General features: G+C 45.2%; 1 protein-coding gene and 1 long non-coding RNA gene across 2 annotated transcripts in view; one reads left to right on the top strand and one right to left on the bottom strand.

Annotated features, from left to right (window-relative positions):
• Nucleotides 1-19,292, bottom strand: part of LOC146183323 (frequenin-1-like) — a 398,108-nt gene that overhangs the window by 319,343 nt on the left and 59,473 nt on the right. The gene's annotated exons all lie outside the window — the stretch shown is intronic.
• LOC146183324 (uncharacterized) overlaps nt 18,459-19,292 on the top strand; it is a 96,280-nt gene continuing 95,446 nt past the window's right edge. Inside the window, exon 1 of the long non-coding RNA XR_014708484.1 lies at nt 18,459-18,552. This is a non-coding gene — a long non-coding RNA (uncharacterized LOC146183324). The remainder of the gene's footprint in view (nt 18,553-19,292) is intronic.

A 19,292-nucleotide genomic window follows, 5' to 3' on the forward strand; every position in this document is an offset into this window, starting at 1 on the left:
GCGATAGCGTAACAAAGGGGTTGAATGGGTATATGTATAACCGGGAGCAATACGCAAAGAGACTAAGTTTGACCATTCCTGTATGGATTACCCTATAATTCGTGCGCCAAAAACATCGCTCTGTTTTGTGGCAAAGTATCCTCTCGTTGTATAATTACCAAAAATTAATCTAAATTTAATGGAGGACACATGAAGAAATTTTACACTTTCGTGCAAGAAGTGTGTTGCCTCTTATATTGCTCACGAGAGTGTGTGATTGTTGTTCAGAAAAACGGAGATAAATGTTAATGGCGAACTCAGAACTCTTTTCTCATTTCCAGATCACATTGCCCTAGTAAGAAACTGAGCTTAAAAATTCAAAATTCAAAGTACAAAATTGATGGCTTAAACAGTCCTTGCAGAAAGCTGGGACATGGAATTGATACGGAGAGAACAAAAGCAAAGTTCGAAAGTAAGGAAATGGTATCAAATGTGTACAACAGGCGGCAAGAACGTATCAACTACAAGAAAGAAGGTACTGTAGATTGAGATCATAACGGAGAAGTAGCTAGGAGAATAATACTATGATGAAATGCGCTTGGCAGGCAATTCAAGGTCATGAATGGCAGTTCTATACAGGATCTAAGTTAAAGCATTAGCAGCTGGCTCTAACTATCTGAACTCACCTGTCGGGCAGAAATTCGGAGCCCCCCCCCAAAAAAAAAGGCTTGCAATTAGCGCAAAAAAAACGGTGCCAGCTGCAAAACAAACTGATAACGTTGCTGTCAATCAAGAGATTACAGTTTACTAATGACAAAACCATTTTTACTAAAAGGGTGCTTTCGAAAGAGAGAAGATAGAAATAAAAAAAAAACAAGAAATGCCAGTACCGCCGCCCCAAGCCGCTTCCCTAAGGAGTCCACGGTGCGAAAAGGAAATCCGCTCTTTTCTCACAGATTCTTAAGGTTTAGGGAACAACACCACTCTTTTCTAAAAGCTGATCATGGAGGCCGCTTTCGTTTAAATATGTCAGCTTTGGAACGAGTAACCAAAAGAAGTCTCAAATCTAATTTTCAAAGTTTTACATCCGGATAGCCATCAACATAGCAAAAGACAACAACCAGACAAGCATTTTTGCTGAGAATAAAAGTAGAACGGAGTTGCCTCCGGTGCTTGTTTAAGAGAAAGAAACTGAGAAGGGTGGATCAATGAACATAGGGAGGTAATGATGTGGTACCCAAGATCAATACGAAATGGGCATGAGCAGGACATTTATTGCCCAGAGTAGGTAAATGATGATCGCCATGACTAATGGAGTGGATTCCAATGGAAGTCAAGCGTACCAGCGCACGACAAAGGGTAGGCTGGGCAGATGTGCTCAGGAAGTTGGCGGAGATAAGGCAATCATAGCTGGCGCAGGACAAGCTTAATAGAAAATTAATGTGAAAAGCTTTTCCCCAGCTGCGGTTGTAATCACGCTGATGATGATACTCAAGGCCCCAGCACAACCAGATTTATCCCAGTAGCCGACACAGATCGTGAAAACGCCTGAAATAGGTGGAAATATGCAAATATTTTCATTAGCAAATAAAAAAGCGTATGCGGTGTTTTAGAAATTGAATGAACGCTATCAAAGCCGCTTAGGTATACCCTACATAAAAGAACAACGCCTTAAAGTGACGCACTTCATACCCACTGCGCTCGCCGTTGGGACTCCTTGACTTATAGGCGCCCACCTGCTACAAGATTCAAAGGTCGCAGGTCCAAACTCCGACAGCAGGGACAGCATTACGATGCGGGTGACATGAAAAAACGCTTATAGAGACACAGAGAAATGCGGGAAGTGGAAAGGAAAGCCTTCGGCTTATGTCGTGGTGTAGGCCGCTTGCACTTTCTCCGCTATTCGTCGTCGACAAACAGTGAGGACACCGACCTTTTAGCTGAGTTCCACTCTGTCAGCGACGGCAGTCAGAAACAAAGAAGATGTGCGGCATCCTTCTCTGCACTCACGCAAAGCCTACGAGGCCTAACAAACAAACAGAATCGACAAGACAAGTGGGCGCCAGTCTACCACACTGCCGCGCGCACTGAATACAGTAGCCGCCTTCCTTGTATATTGTCTTCTCTGTGCTTAGTGGCGGCGCCTAGCGAAGCGGCGCTGTCGCTGCTGGCAGCGTACACTGGTCCTCCATAGCGTGGCGGCGAGGTTTAATGATCACTAAAGGTATTGAACGCTTGTCAAAGTGGATCTGTCGAATACAGCGGCCATCGCAGCCTATGTGTCTCTCGGTGCACTTAACCCGAGATATCATCAATCAATCGCACCTCACGCCATCTAATAGAAATTGTCAGCGACTTTGACAGCAATGTTTTGGCAGAACATATAGTTTAGCCAAATGTATAGACGAGCAATGGCATGCTTTTGTCGTTTGTGACCATAGGACTTCTTCTGTAAAACCATATCAGGAAGCAGAAAAAACAACGCGCACTCACTGAACAAAGCTACATGAGCAGGCCACTGAATGGTGTAAAAAATACCCAAAGAGAGCTCAAAGCCATGAACTATTTGAATGCCCCTGACTACTAAAGGAAGAAGAGCTGAATGATGAGGAACGAGAACGCTGTACGAAGATTCCATTCCAAAAACAGAGGTACTAGGCACCAATGTAAAAAAACCGAGCCCTATATGTCATTTTGCGACGCTATCTTGGAAAGGAATTTTAAACAGACATGTCAAAATAAAAGATATAATACAGAAGAATCTGACATGCAGGTAAAGGTACGCCGTTATTTTCCGAGTTCGGAAGAAGGAACAGAATGAAAAGGTAAAAAATGGAAATACTTTTCGGCTGCAAAACGACCATTAGACTGATGTAAAAATATGAATGAGCCATGGCCGTCGAAAGATTCGTTTTTAAAGATATCAATGGGAAAATGGAATCATTATACAATAGACTCATTTTCCGTTTATCTAAACAAGCAAATCAGTGCCGCATCCACTCCACGCCTGCAGCTTTGGAAAAGAATTCGCGTTCTCTAAGATGAGTATGCAAACATTCTGGGAGCGCTATATTTCTTTAATAATTTATTGTTTTAGTTTCCTTGCTCCTGCATATTGTGCACTACTGCGTAGTTGCCATCATTTTCGTAATGCAACTTAGCAGTGCCCTGGAATTCATGACGTTCATTTGCAGTTATGCAGCGTTCTTCGAAGTGTGACTGTGAAATATTTGAAATCGTTACTTGGCTTGGCTCTGCCCGCATGGCCATTAGCTGCATATTTAATGCATGCCTAGAGTTGTTTTCAATCCGCCAGGTTATTTTCTGCGCTCGCTCATAATTTTGGAAAACCAGCAAAATGACCATAGCTGCAGTTGTTTGATTGCTGCGGCTGTACTTTTACACAAGATGGTTGACTATCGATAAGAAGCCTACACCGTACACGCTTTGGCGATACACATAAATCCGCTGTCATACATAAGGTAAGATGGAGTCCAAAGATAACCTAGTAATCACGCGATGTTTTTCCGGCACTCTTTGGATATGTTCGCGAAGAGAGGACCCCACTTGATTCCCGCTGCCTTTCGCTTTCCTGCGGCAAAGCCGGCGCGGATTCCTTTTTTCCCCCCCAGAGCCCTCCTCACCCGTGGACGTGCTCCAACTACCGTCTGTCATAGATGCCGCGACCGTCGCTGGAAATAAGCGCAGAGCCATGCGATTTGAGTGGAACGTTCCTCTTCCTTTTCACCCCGTAAGCGGCCAAAACGCTCTCTTACTACGGCGGTTGTTTATTTACCGCCTTGTATATCTGCTCGAGAGCAACAGACGCTTGTTCAGCGGAATACTCGTGCTTGTTGCCTCTGGACCAAACCTGCCGTGTTGCGACTTAACACACTGCAGGTTGGGCTGACACGGTTGTGCTATAAGGCGATTACCCGTCTAGCTGTCGGAACGTCACTAGATAAATGACCACCATATTCCTTGCGCGTGTTTTTGCTCGCCAGACAGTGCAGTCATTTCCCGTTTATAGAATGCTCAGATTAGCCAGCCACAGACTATTGGTTCATTACTTATTCGCTGATCACAATCAATACTGCTGCAAAGCACGTTTGCCATTCACGAACACTACCCGCTTAGTGGCCCCCTTCGTTCGCCTCGTTTCTTTGCTGCGTAAGAACACACCTTTGCGTAATTAAACGAAATTGAGCCTCATCAACTATGGGTAAGCATGGCTTGCTGACCATGCTGAATATGCAAAACTCGATCTAAACAGAAAACATATCCAGTAGGGCATGTTTATCTCATGAAGATCAACATTAGAACAATTGGCAAAACAGTTTTTGGGCGGCTCGTTTTATGAGTTTGCTAAACGCGGAAATGGAGAATTATGGCGTAAGAAAAAAACACAAAAAATATCGCAAAAGCAGACGTGGAGGCTAAACATTTGTAAAATTTTCGCAGGGAAAATGTGTACATACTGCAATAAGAAAAGAGCAAAATACGCCGTTCAACAGCATCTATGCAAAGGCCATTCGAAAATTTTGAATGATCTTGAAACCTAAAAAAACGCGCATGTTTTGGCAGGAGTAGAATGGGTGGGGAAACTGGGAAGCAAGAAAAACAACTCGAATATCGCTGAGAAAACCGGAGGTTTCCATTTTTATTATCGTCGTCGAATAAAAAAAGAACCAAAGCTCTGGAGCGCCTTGCCTGCTGTCTGAAATGTTTTTTTTTTGTTTTCTTTTTCTTTTTTTGAAGAGCAGCTTCACCAAGAGTGCTGTTGCCGGCGCGGCGTTCTGCGACTTACCTACTATTGCGTCCTCAGCTACGCCGACTGGTGGCTTAAGTGTAATGTCGGTTTTTTTTTTTTTTTGGCATCTAGTGGGAGACGTAGAGCTCGACGTAACCCGACAAACTCGCAGAACAACAAAAGGGGCCACCAACAACAAGAAAACGGGCGCCAGCGACGGCCATCCAGTGAACAAAGAAGACTGAGATTCGCGGCCGCCTGATGACGCTGGAATCTTCCGGACTGCTTCCGGACAAAGTCTTTCATCTTGGTGCCGAAACATCCGCCAACGCAGGGCTCAAGCCGGGGCTTGATCGTAGCGGTGCCCGGATCTTCTTTTCAAGGGGCAACGGAAGAGGCAGTTCTTTGCGTCGCTGTTATCGTTCTCCACTCTTGAGATGGATTTGAGCACTTTTGCTAAGTCTTTCTCTTTACTAAAGGCAAGCTTTAGAGAATTTTTTTTTTTTCATTTTTCGACACCGGAAAAGAGCAAGAAAAGAACAGCGTGCCGCACCCATTGCTCCCAGCACTATTCTCAGCGATGGGTACTTGACATTATGCGTATGCGCAACAGCAATTAGAGTACAATTCGGAGGTTGCATACGCAAAATGGCGAAGCACAAATATTTTCCCATTAACTTTGGGCGATTTGCTCTAAAGCCTGGGAGCTTTGTCTCTCTAAAAGCTCCGCGAAATATTACGAATGTCGCGGTGGGAAGTTTTGAGGACAGGAAAGAATGGATTTACACGGCACATTTACTGGAATAGCGAAGGGCGTTGAGAAGCGGACCAAGGGAGTCGAGGCGATTAGCAATGAGGACACGGAATGAAGAGCGCCAGGGTGAATGCAAACCTCCATTGAGGATCGCAAATTAGTCAATTGTCCCTGTAACTAAACGAAGGGAAAAACACTGGCCGTTATTTGACCTCATCATACTCACTTGTTGCACGTAAAAGAAGAGAGGTCACGAAGGCTAGAATCTTTGAGAAAGAAAACATCACACTATACGCAGAAAATAATCAGTGTCCACAAAGAGACCGAGAGGATCTGCGGAAAAGCGCACGTACCCCATTAGATACGGCAGCTTAGAGCTTGCGCTGTACGCGCACTTCACTGGCTGAAGACATTAACATTCGTAAATCCCTTACGGCGGTGAGTATCAACTCGACGCCGATTTTTTCATTACCTTTGCCATCACTTATAGGGCTCAGTGAGAGAGAGAAAGTAAATGCGTTGGGTATCAACAACCAAAATGGATACCGCCGCATTATAATTATATACATTCTAATTTTTCTGCGGATTTATCCCATAGTAAACTATAGTCTCATGGTGAACATAGTATCACATAATAAAGGTTAAATATATTTTGCAGCGCCGCGTTCTAAGTCCGACTTGCCTCTTTATTGAACAGTAGAACGCTTGAGTTCTTATATAACACACTTCTGTTCTGGTCTGCGTTATCTATTTTCTATCATCATCATCATCATCCTCAGCTTGACTGTACCCCATTGCGGGGCGAAGGCCTCTCCCATATTTCTCCAATTAACCCGGTTCCGTGCTAGCTGCATCCACTTGACCCCTGCGAACTTCTTAATCTCATCCGCCCATCTAACATTCTGCCGCCCCCTGCTACGCTTTTTTTCCCTTGGAATCCAGTTTGTTACCCTACGCGGCCATCGGTTATCCTCTCTTCGCACTACATGTCCTGCCCAAGCCCATTTCTTCTTCCTAATTTCCACTAGAATGTCAGTAACTTGAGTTATTTCTCTGACCCCCTCTGCACGCTTCCTATCTCCTAACGTTACCCCTACCATTTTACGTTTCATAGCCCTTTGCGTTGCCCTGAGCTTAAATAGAACACTCTTTGTTAGCCTCCATGTTTCAGCCTCATAGGCGAGTACAGGTAAGCTGCAACTGTTGCATACTTTCCTCTTGAGCGATACTGGTAAGCTGCTAGTCATAATCCTATTTTCTATACTACTATACTACTCTGTCTGCAAGCGTCATACATGGCAGCACGAGATCTCCTGATTCCTTCAGAGGCACCTCAAGGTGCTGAAGTTTCGGGACCTGTTTTCGATTCCAAGTTCTACAAAAGTGACCCAGTTTCTCATGGACAGCAACCCGGGAGGATGTTCTGCTAAGAGTATCGACGTAGAGGACCCGTTCTACTCACTCCCGCTAGACAAACTTTAGAGGTGCGTTCAAGACTGTATCACTATAGACAACGATGAGGTGGCGTTTACAAGTGCTTGTAGAATTTTCGTTGCTAACTTCATGGATTTGTTATCTTTTTACCTCAACTCAACCGTTGTTAGCTGGCAAGGCGCGTTCAACGTCCAGAAATCAGGTGTGTGCATCGGTTCTCAGGTCGCACCTTTGCTCAGCGACATTTTTCTAACTAAAGTGGACACTGCAATACAGCCGTATTTGGAAACCCTCGGCATGGTAGCATTTCGTTACATAAATGACTACATGATTTTTATGGATAAGGAGGACAAGTTGGTACAAGATGACATCTTTAAGCCAGAAGGTCAAGGCCTGTCCTTTAGTTCAGAGCCACCTAAGCAGGACCGAATCCAGTTCCGGGATTTAAACTTGTGTTTTGAGAGGGACCATGCGTGCTGGAGCTATAGTCCCAGGTCGGAGAAGCGTCTTCTTGGTTTTGATTCGGATCACTCGAGGTTGGTGAAGGATGAGTTGGCATTCGGTATCATCAAGTCCGCTTTAAGAAAGCCATGTCATTACCGTGTTGAGGAGGTATTCTCGGGACAGATTTCAAAGTTAAAGGCAGCCGGTTTTCCAATGACTCTTCTCACTCGCATGTCAGAGCGTCTTTTGAGTCGGTTTGGCAACGAGAACAAACAATTTGAGCATGAAGGTGTCGTTTCACAGCGCCAAAAGGTGGCCGTGATTCCTTATCGGCATGTATTTCGCGCCGCTTTAAGAAACTTGAGAAAAAGTTTAATGTTGATGTGGTTTTCACATTTAGGAACAAGATTGGTGGTCTTTGCGCAGCCGTCAAAAGGGAGCTGGAAAAAAACGGGAGATCAAGATCACAGCGCACAGTGTCCCACAAATTTATATACCCCACATGCAATAAGAAAGTATTTTACCACACTCCTTTGAATTGTGGTAAAAACTACTACAGGCAGACAGGCAGATGCGCGCCTTAAAGGGCACTCTAACTCTTCGGCGGGGAAGGCCAATTCCAATCTGGCATTACACTGCCAGTCTCGGGAATGCAGGTCGGACGACGCGTCTGTGTGTGCACCTGATCTGCATGGAACATCAGTTGTGTATGCAAGTAATCAACAAATCTGCCGAGAGATTGTCGAGGCTTACTATATCAGTAAAGCGAAAGACACGTGTGTAGCGAAGCTGTCGGTTAATATTCACATTAAAGGAGTTTCATACTTAGACAATGTGTTAGAGCAAGAGTGACCGACGTTTGATGTCCACCCTCTCACTGCTTGGGAGTCATGTGCGCACGCACCTTTGTGTGAGTCTTCTTTTATCCCTTTCCTTCAATAAAATATCAGTTGCTAGTCCAGCCTTCGTCTTGTGTGCTCCCTTTTTCTGTTTAACGTCTTTTGGTTGATTTCTGTTATGAACCAATACCAACTCGCTCAGTCGGCAGCCTTGCCGAAGTACTCTAGAGTCAGCTTTCTTCTTTATTTAATTATTCCAGTTCATACTCTTTGCTTTAAACCTATCGTAATGTTCTTTATTTCCCCGTCCTTCTTTGCTGCAAGCCTACTGGCTACTTTTTCTTGCTCTTTTTCACCCCTTTGAGTCGGCACTTCTTCTGTGCAAATACTTATATACCTTAGCGGATCACCTCTCATCGTCAAATTTTCTCAGACTTTCTTCACAATATGTTTTTAGTTTCCCCATCTTCGAACGAAACGAAGACCACGCCACCCTGCATTGCCATGTTTAATGTTTTGCCGCAGTTATTTCTAGCTCTGACAGATTTTATTTCCATACCCAGTAACCGCAGTCACCATAATAAACCCTGGTACCATTGTTCGTTTGGGAATATCTACAGGAAACCCAACCTCAAGTTAGGCTGCGCGACTGCAGCGCGCGCTCCTCCCCTAGCGGCGAAATTCTGCGGCACCACCTGGCGCGACGTCACCGCGGCTTCTTGATTGATCGTGCAACACGAGGTGCGCCTGCTTTCTGTCTGCGTGCTGCTCGAGCCTGTTGCGCTTGTCTCCTCGCGACCGCGGCCGGCCGGCCGGCGGCAGCACCGCGGACCGATTATGTTCGTCGTTGGGCAGTTTTGTGATGCTTAAAGCGGCTTCGCGGCTGCCTAAAAGCGAGGATGCGTTTTTCTTGTCTTGCTTGCTTCCCTTGTGTCTTGGTTTCCTCTCAGATGACGCATTCGCTACAGGCTTGTATGCTTGCAATGAAACACTACGCACGTGGCACGAGTTGTATATGCTAGGGAAATATCAATCCAGCCGGTCACGAGTTTTCAGCTGCAGATGGGAATTAATTGAAATGATACATTGCCTGCGGCAACAAGAAAACACACGCCGGCTTTCCTCCGTTTTACAGTTTGCACTTACTCGGTTCCTGTAAACGTACAGCGCGTACATTCTCAAAGGCGAAAATGGCAGAAGCCATCTCATAAGCAAAGTTCTGTCATACACATGGGTAGCAAGCAACGCACCTCTACAACCTCTGCAGTTTGTAACCATTGCACTTCATACATTCCTGCTTGACCATACAAAAGCGGTGGCGCATTAAGCTCACGAAAGCAACCTCATGGTAGTAGTTTCTTTAGATTAACGATCCAAAAACGATTGTAGCGGGCAGAAAAAGTCGCATTGAAAAGCTCCGGATTAGTAGACATTTGTTAGAGCACCCCATATGTTAAATACGCTAACCACGGCCATAAATTAGAGCAGCATCGGCTAAGATTACAAGGCTGCCAGGTGCTGAAGAAGTGTCGGCTTCAGGCGCTCGGACATAGATAAGGTGGTGCTCGCCGAAGCAGAGACGGAACGAAATTCAGAGAGAAACGGCTTATTTATTGGTGAGCATTGAAACGGAGAACTTTTAGCCTTCTTCTTAAGGGGGTCCCCTGGCACCTGTCCCTGGGTGAGGAATATACTTTCATATAATGAACAATCAGTAATCACTTCGGCGGAGCCATGTGCGCGGTTTTAACGAAACGCCCAACTGAGACGTCCTCGGCGCATTCTCACCTCTTCCGGCAAGATGTCGACTCGGGAACAGTGATGATGGACTCTTAAATAAGTACGGTTATCGTTCAAGATCGGTCACATCGCATCACCCACGAGACTTAATCGTTGCGCAGGGGTGCCGAGGAGGAGACAAGGTGCCCTTTTCAATGTGTGAACACGCTGGTGCCGTTGCGTGCAGTTTGAAAGACACAGCTGCGCCAGCCGTCGGTCACTTACATATCGCAGCCGGTGTCCCGAAAACGAAAATGGGGGCACTGCTACTGGCGCTCATCGGCAAGCGGTACCATGCCACTGAGCTGTGGATGGTTTATGCGGCGCGAGCTCACAGGCTGTCGAAGTTTTCAGTTGATATGTCCCAAGCCTCCTCTTCCGAGAACAACTGGGAATTTTTTGCTGACGCCATCGAACTGCGACGCCACATCCTGAGTTGTTCATACGGTGTGAACTCAGGCGGTGGCGTCGAATTTGCTCAAGCCAGCGGACGTCCAACTCAGCCCCGCTGTTTTGATGTGGACAAACGGTAGAAACGTCGCTCCCCAATTTCAGCCACATGAGTTCATTCACTGCAGCGACATCACAAAATACGTTTTCGCATTCCCTCCGCATCAAAACGCGCACAGTCAATCAGGGACGTTCGGGTCAGCGTTTGCTTTTGACTGTTTACTTTCCCACGAGAGCTGTTTACTTTGCTCTACGCACCACTTTTGTTCAAGCTGAATGCAGGGACCTGTTTTCTGCCCTAGTTATTTCTCTACATTGGGCAAGGAACGTGCTGTCATCTAAGCCCCTATTCCTTCCGAACTCGTTCAGCAGTTTGTAACGTTCTGCGGCATGCTATTACTTTCTAATTAAGTGTGAATATTATTACAATGCCATTTCAGCTGTCGTCGAGGGGGAAGACATGAGTTAATCGGCCGCACAATTACCTGACTGTGTCGAGAGGGTCATGGCGTTTCAACCACGTGACCTCGCGTGGGTAATTCACACTCCACGACGGCCACACAGTAAAAGAATGATGAAGTTCCTAGACAAGTTCTCATGTGTGTAGAAGGTTATGACGTCATTCCATGACAATTACGTATGGTCACTGAAGAAAGAAGAACAGCATCTTTGAAAAGGAAAAGGTGGGTGAGCGAGGAATCGAACCACGTCACCCCTAGCCAGGACTCATTCAGCGAACGTGTCGTACAAAGTTACAGAAGAGGGCAAATACGGGCTGTGCTTGAGAAGCATTGCCATCATCGCCAGATACAAAGATGAAACCTCCATGCTTATCTCTGAGGCTTCCAATATAGAAACGTTAGGAGGCACCTGCATCAGCAGCCAATCGATAACGTTATACACTAAGGAATATGACTATCTGAATCAGTGACTATGCTTTTTTCCATGTGGTTGCGCGCATTCCTTTTTGTGTGTTTCTCTCTTGCTACTGCTGCATCAAAGGTAACAATAAATCATTTGGTTGCTAGTCAGCGCATGTGTCTGTTGTTCACGTGTTTCGCCTCCCCTAGCGCTGTTTTACTCGATTCTTAAGCACGTACAAAGTTACACCCGCATCCTGCTACTAACCTCCGTGCACATCTAAATTTCGGGATACTCAGACATGCATTGAGTAAAGGCAGCCAAACAGGATGTTGATTTTGCGCAGAAAATGGCCGCCGCACCACAGCACACTCCTTTCTGCATAGAGACATCGTTGAGCGTGGCGGCTCGATATGACTGGCTATTATGGGGGTTTTCAACAAGCTTAACAGTATCATGAGCACAAAGACACTTCACGAACGCTTAGAACTTTCCCACTTCAGAAAAATATCAACTGTACAACGTTCGTTCAGCGCAGTAGTTTATGCGATGACATCATACAGCAGAAGAGGCAATTGTACATTAGCAGCAACATTTATAGATAGCTCCACCAATTACTCACTTTCACCGAAAAGAAGTGCTATCGCTTTGTAGTGTTATGCGTAACTGTAGCTTCGTCCAAATCAGTAAGTTCATTCTCTGCTTTGCAGCCTGCACATAGCCTCAGTTATCGACATCAGTATGACAGATTTTCTGTCGGCTCCATCTCCTCTGCTCTGTCCACTCATCGCATTTATTCAACTTTGTTTCCGGCTGTAGCATAATTTATCTGATAACACTTTTTCCAATGTTTTTAAAAATGCTTACTTATTTCTTGAAAGAAGATTGTGAATTAGTTTGGCTGAAAGTTTGTCTAATCCTAGTGTTTTGCATTAGGGAATATTTTCCTCCCACTTTTTGCAGTTAATATTGGGCAGTTCACAGCACTTGTTTGCTATGCTGTCCTGCACAGCTTATGTTAGAGAGAGAGAGATAATCGTATCGTCGCTCTTAAGTGGATCAGCTCTACCTGAGGTATTCTATTTCCCAGCGTCTTCCCACTCAAAACAGCTTCCCTCAGAATCTCGAATTAGTTCTTACTCTCTTCTATCTCTTTTTAGCCAGGCAACCGATATCGTTCTAGGGTTTTATTTTTCTTTTTGACCCACATGTGTCTGCCTTGCGAACCTGCGCCATGCAGCGAACAGTAGACTGCTTTGCTTTACTCTAAATGAGGATCTATGCTTCCAGGCTTTGCTGTTATGATGCCGATTTTTGTGTACTTCATCATAAAAAAGCTGCACGTTCTTTGCCTCGCTCTCTTATCATGATGCCGCCCATCGCTCCTGGAATGCCTCTAATTTTTTATCCACCATTCTCGTGGCTTCCACTTCTGTTTCCATCGATTTTCAACTTTCACATATTGTACTTTGTTATAGATGAGTTGTTTCAGCTGGATTTAAACCAATGTTTTCATTGGACTCTCCTACATCGCTTCCTTGACACCTGCAGCCGTATTCACTATTTGCTCGTCGTTCAATTTTGAATTTAAATTTAGTGTTTTCTGCCTTTTGTTTCGGAAAGGTACACCGTCTGCAGGCACGTCCCAATCTGCACTTCCCCTCCTCGTATAATATCGCACTTTTGCTAGCTTCTATACATCCCCTGCCATATAACGTGGTGTTCAGTGGCCTTTTTCCTCTTTCTGAATTCTATTAGGATTTTTTCTGCACTTTCATATTTTCTATTTGAAATAACAAAATCGCTCGCTGATAAAGTTCTAGCATTAATTTATAGTCTCTAGCTGTATATCTATCCACGTATCCATGTCTCCGATGGGGCCATTCATATACCCGAAAAGCGTCACATTGGCAGTGCCTCCGAGCGGCATTCATTCAACACATTACTAGTCCCTTGTTTTCTTACTTGCAACTGTTTCCCGCCCATAATAAGTTAGCCCTAGACTTGTTCTTTTAACTGAAAAATGTTGGCTATATCAAGGCATGTTCTTTGCAAGTTTCCCTTGTTCTTTGCCAATTTGTTCCTTGATATATGTACCTATAACCATGGATGCCCATACGGAAATTGATTCACCGTGCGACGGACCAAGGAACGAAGACGTTGCAGAACGGCAGTACAGACAGGAGAAAATTAACTCTTCCGGTACAAAAGTCGTCACCTGGAATAATTGGCTGGGAAGCAGAGAAAGAATGAACTCAAAAAGGCAAAGCGGGCAGCACAGACACCTGAACAGAGAAAAGAACGACTCTTTTTCGCTACGTATATCCTCGCATAGCAGGGCTAAGCCACAGCCATTTTGTATTCCTCTTGTAAAGCCGTATTCATTCTCCTCCCCGAAAAATACATCGGCTGCCATTACCTCTATCCCTTCATTTTCTCGTTATATACTTCCAGCACTAATTTTCATATCGGAGTCACCAGCAGTTGGTCTCTGCGCATACACTCCTCCTCCCCTAACTTCCTCTAGCTAATTTCGGCTAGGACTCTGACGCTTCTTCTGTCTTCAAGCTGGTTCGGCCGTGACGTCCAATCTGGGTGTTATTTGTTGCGTTCCCCAGTATCGCTTCCGTACTAAGTTTTGGTACCACCAGCTAATAGCTGTTCGCCTCAAGCCTTCCTGATTTACTGCTTTCTCGCCACTGAACACACCTGTGCACAAGCATTCACGGGGAAGTTTATTTTTTCGCGAGTCTCTTAGATACTGTCAATCGAAGGTTTTCTCGCTGCGTAAGCACTCGTTCTTTTTTTCTTTATACCATTAAATACATAATTCTTCAGGCACGTAATTATGCCATACCGTTAAGCGAAATATCTAAATTTCCGGTTGAAGAAATATTTTGTCAACATCACTAAAGTGCCTTATTTCGTATACCCATCCATGAGGATAAACTGTGCCTCATCGAGGTGGATCAGTTCTTTGGGGGTATGACTGCTTATTCTGAAGACGCGTGTTTAATCCCTGCTTGGAGGCCGCTTTTCGATGGAGCCGAAAATAAAGGCGGTGGTGTGTTAGACAATGTTAGCGCGATTGAAAAACCTCAGGTGGTCGAAATATCCAGTCCACAACTACGCTGCGCTTCCTAACCTTAGTTGCTTTGAGACAAGTCTTACCACCCACACCAAACCTAGGGTGTACAGCGCGGCGGAAGATATGTCCTCACAGTGTCCTTCTCTGTGAGGACATGTCCTATGAGGACTTTGCTCGACGACACGCGAGGACACGAAGTGATGCCTCGCCAACGATTGTTCTCGTGCAATGCTATTGTGCTCTGCATTCTTTAGGAGTCTCTCTGGAGCCATGTTCTAAAGCACTCAATATTAGCTTCCGTCATGATTTGCGGCCCGTTTTCTGGATTCTTTCCTTTAATACTTCTATTTTTGCCGACCGACTGTTCATTTCTTGGAATGCTTCGGAGAGCGAAGGGCAAACGCCGAGATTGGCCGAGAAGTGTCTTTATGCACAATGGCGTAGAAGACGCCCTCCGACGACACAAAAGAATGCAACGGGAAACCAATTGCAATTTCGTATCTATAAGCGGCAGCACAACCAGGCAGGGCTTCAACCGTTCAGAAAAGTAGAAAAGGTGCCCAAGAAGAAAATATTTGGCGCCTACAAGAGTCGCATCCTACTCTCACAATTATGCGGCGTGTTGCAAACGCGACAGCAGTTTCTCTAGTGACACGTTTATTACTGAGAGGCGAATTTCCGTTGACACCCTTTGTGACAAGGTGTTTCCAGCGTTTCCTCATTTTGAGGTGGGTGTTGTCAGAGCGGTTTGCTGATGACATTGCCTTGCTAAGCAACTCGGGGGATGAACTGCAAATAATGATCGATGACCTAGACAGTAAAAGTAGAAAGGTAGGCTTGAAAATCAATATGCAGAAGACTAAGGTAATGTTCAACAGCCTCGGGAAGGAACAGCAGTGTACATTAGGTAGCGAAATACTGGAAGTAGTAGGCGAATATGTCTACTTAGGACAGGTAGTAACCGCAGATCCGGACCATGAAAAGGAAATAACAAGAAGAATAAGATTGGGATGGAGCGCATTTGGCAAGCACTCGCAGATTATGACTAGCAGCTTACCGGTATCACTCAAAAGGAAAGTATACAACAGTTGCATCTTGCCTGTACTCACCTATGGAGCTGAAACGTGGAGGCAAACCAAGAGAGTTCTACTTAAGTTAAGGACAACCCAGAGGGCTATGGAACGAAAAATGGTAGGGGTAACATTAAGAGATAGAAAGCGTGCAGAGTGGGTCAGAGAAATAACTCAAGTTACCGACATTCTAGTGAAAATTAAGAAGAAGAAATGGACATGGGCAGGACATGTAGTGCGAAGAGAGGATAACCGATGGTCGCTGAGGGTAACAAACTGGATTCCAAGGGAAGGAAAGCGTAGCAGGGGGCGGCAGAAAGTTAGGTGGGAGGATGAGATTAAGAAGTTCGCAGGGGTCAAGTGGATGCAGCTAGCACAGAACCGGGTTAAGTGGAGAAATATGGGAGAGGCCTTCGCCCTGCAGTGGGTATACTCAGGCTGATGATGATGATGATGATGTTGTCAGAGCTATACGTTTACGTTCGCCACACAGTTGTCTTCCGTCAGTGTTATCTTGCCTGTATAACCAGAACGCGCAAGAATGTGGACTGTGTTTTAGACCCCAAAACAAAATTTTTCCTGGCATTATGGACTTCTTACCAGAACATTGGTGATCGATGGCCTATTGTATTTCAGGCTTTGCATTCAAAAGATTGACCGAGCACACTCGGCAGAGTTATGGGTCTTCCTCAACACCTGGTTGAACTGAACTGTTACAGGCAAGCTCAATAACGTGAAAAACTGCACTTACTGTAGTAAAAAAAAAAAAAAAACAGAGCGCCGCTCCCTCACCACACAAGGACGTTATTTGAAGAACATTACGTATTGCTTCTGGCTTTCTAGATTCGAACGTAATTTTTCTCTGTTACACATCAGTTGTAAGGAAGTATACGGGTGTTATTAGCAGAATATGGAGCTATACAAACGACGGTTTTGTAAGCTTAAGCCTGAGCCCTTGAAAGTTTACGGCCACTGAACAAAGACCCGAAGCAGTTGAGCCGCAGACTAGATTATCCTCGAAACAGCACTTCGTCATAGAAGGACCTGAATATCAGTATCCTGGAGACATATTGTACCTTCTTCTAAACACATATGCATCATAAATGTTTCCACATTTTAACTTCTTTTTTTCTTCTCTCTCCCGTAAAATGTTTTTTTATGGACTGCGTTTCTCGCTTAGTTTCATTGTGCTCCTCTGTTGTTGACTGTCGCCAAGAGATCCCGTGAAGCAGCTCCTTTCGCAGCATCCGTGCTTGTTTCAGCGTGGGAAAACACAAATTGAACAACGTCGGGAATAAACTGGCCCTTTAAAGCCACGTCGGGCCTTCCCAACCTGCCCGGCCGCGACTCGGTCGAATGGCGTGTCCCGGCGGCGTTTCTGGCGCTGGGCCAAGTTTCGGCCGGCGGCAGTGCTGCTGCTGCGGCCCTTGGAGCACTGCAATGCACCAGAGCGCGGGGATCCGGCGGCGCCGTGAGATGTGAAAGGGGGCGCCGCACTGTCGCGCGTCAGGAGTCGTTTCATTTGACGAATGCTCGCCGGGTTCTTTCGTTTCGGCGTTGCGAATTTGCGTCGGGGTAGTGGCGAAAGAAGCGCGGCCGCCCGAAATGAAAAGTCCTCCTTTTTCTTTGTTGCCGGTTTTGTGCGTTGCACGAGGCAATGAAGCGTAGTTAAAAGCATCACTGGCCGGGCTCCAAGTGCTCGACTCGCAAATAAAAGGAAAACGCCGCCTCCGCTTGGCATTATAATGAGCACATAGAGAGGAAGCGTGAATGAGTGAGCCCCGAGTGAAATAATCAGAGGCGGGTTTGACACTCCGGCTGTTTATGCAATTTTCGACTTGCTAGGTAATTATGAGACAAGGATGAAATAAGCTTATTCAAACCCCACGATTTCCGTTTCTTGAGGCAAAGTACTCGAAAGATTTCTTTGAGACTTCTTTTGAGATTCCATTTATTTTTTTTTCCTTTTTGTGCAACGCACAATTAAATTACTGCTTTCAGTTTTCTGGAAGAGTCAGAATGTGCGAAGTGTGCCAATAAATAAGCATGCACAGAAGGCTGAGGCGTACGGTGGAAGGTCTGAGGCAACCATTTTTACAAATGAGGAGGAGTGTTCTTTGCGGACGGAAATGTGTTAACTTGAGAGGCGGCGCTCTGTGGGTTGCCTCAAAAAAGCAGGACATCGCGCAGCCGCAGGACGAGCGGCTAGCATGACCTGTTGAAGGAATAAGGCGCGTTGCTGAAATTCTGAAATTGATGCGGGTATCATTGACGGCCTCCTATAAACCTCGCGTTGCTATCGAGCGCCCAACAGTAGTACGGGAAACGTTAGGTGCTAAAATAGCTAACCATCTTCACTGCTCCCATAATTTACAACGCCTCTGAAACCAGCAAGATCTCTATAAAAAAAAAAAGAAAAAAAAAGGCCGTACATAAACATGCAATCCTGCTCTTGAAAGCAGCTTTCACGTCTCACAGAACAGCGAGTCAACAGAAATGCCCCCCCCCCCCCTCTCCAAGAAAAAAAAAGGGCAAGCGCAACAATAAGTGTTGAAAGTCAAATTAAAATGGACAAAAGGTCCCATATACTAGTTGTACTCCTTTCAAAAACTGGCGAAATAATATAAGTCGAGGGCACTAGCGTTTTATTTTTAATGAAGAACATTAAAAAAAAAAAAACTTGCGAACTCTTTATTCCTGCCTGCAATCAAGGAACAACGAAATGACAAGACTTGGGCACTTTTTTCGGGGAAAAAAAAAAAAAAAACAACACGTCTTTGCCTAGTCGCCTAGTGTTGTGTATAACCTCCAAGAATGAACAGGCTGACAGCCATACGTTCTTTCAAGTAACCTTTCAAAGACAACTGAGAGGAACTCGGCGTGCTTGCGGCTTCTGGAAGAAATTTACATAATCAGTTTATATATGCAGTGTCTACTTCATGACCGCGGTTGCCTGAATGGCTAAACATTCATTGAAGCTTTCATTATGCCACCTTGTGTTGAAATGGAAACAGTCATAAAAAGGAGTATAAAAATTTCTCTGTGCTCCACGAATCGATAGAAGTGCTGTTGCCGCCAGCTGGTAACCAAGCGCTGCAGCTCTTGTGAGTCGATACAATCCACTGTTTCTTAAACTGTTGATTATTTTTTGGTAGCCAAACTAGAATATCACTGTCCGGCGGAAGGCGGGAGGCGAGCGCTGTGTCTTTAAGTAATATTTCTCCCAGATTGGGCTAAAATATGTAGTGCCGCTTTATACTTCGGATGCGATGCCGGCCAGCTATACCACAGAGGTGGCCATGAGAGAAAAGTTGTCACCGTCGCCGAAACAATTTTACTATTCGCAACAGCTGCGTCACACCAGGGAGGAGCTTCGTACCGAGAGCATGCTACGGTTACACATACGTAGTTAAACAGATGTAGCAAAAATATTTAAGAGAGTTTGAGCTTGGATAAACTAATGGGGGTGCGAAAGCGATACGACGTTCCTGTTGAACAACGTGTTTAACGTGTTTAACACGTTTTTTATTACGGTCAGCCCCCTGCCTAAGAGGTAATTGTGGTGTTTCAGCAGCTCGCACCTTCTTCTGCCTCCACGTTTTCTCTCTAAATCTTCCTTATCGCTTTGCCACACCTTCAGTATCCACAGGCCTCACTTGACGAGTTTGTTTGGCGTTTTTACACTAGCGCAGAGCTTGCCAAAGTGTAAAACCCGTTTATATTGCACGGCTTACAATTTAAGGTAGGTACATACGTCGTTGCGTCACAATTCTGATCTGAAAGAGAGAAATATGGCGTCACGTGGAGGTCGTTTACTGATGCCAAATGCGCAAATAGCGCCTAA

The sequence above is a fragment of the Amblyomma maculatum genome, chromosome 7, assembly GCF_055883805.1.
Source record: "Amblyomma maculatum isolate TAMU_Amacu chromosome 7, ASM5588380v1, whole genome shotgun sequence".
Classification (NCBI taxonomy): domain Eukaryota; kingdom Metazoa; phylum Arthropoda; class Arachnida; order Ixodida; family Ixodidae; genus Amblyomma; species Amblyomma maculatum.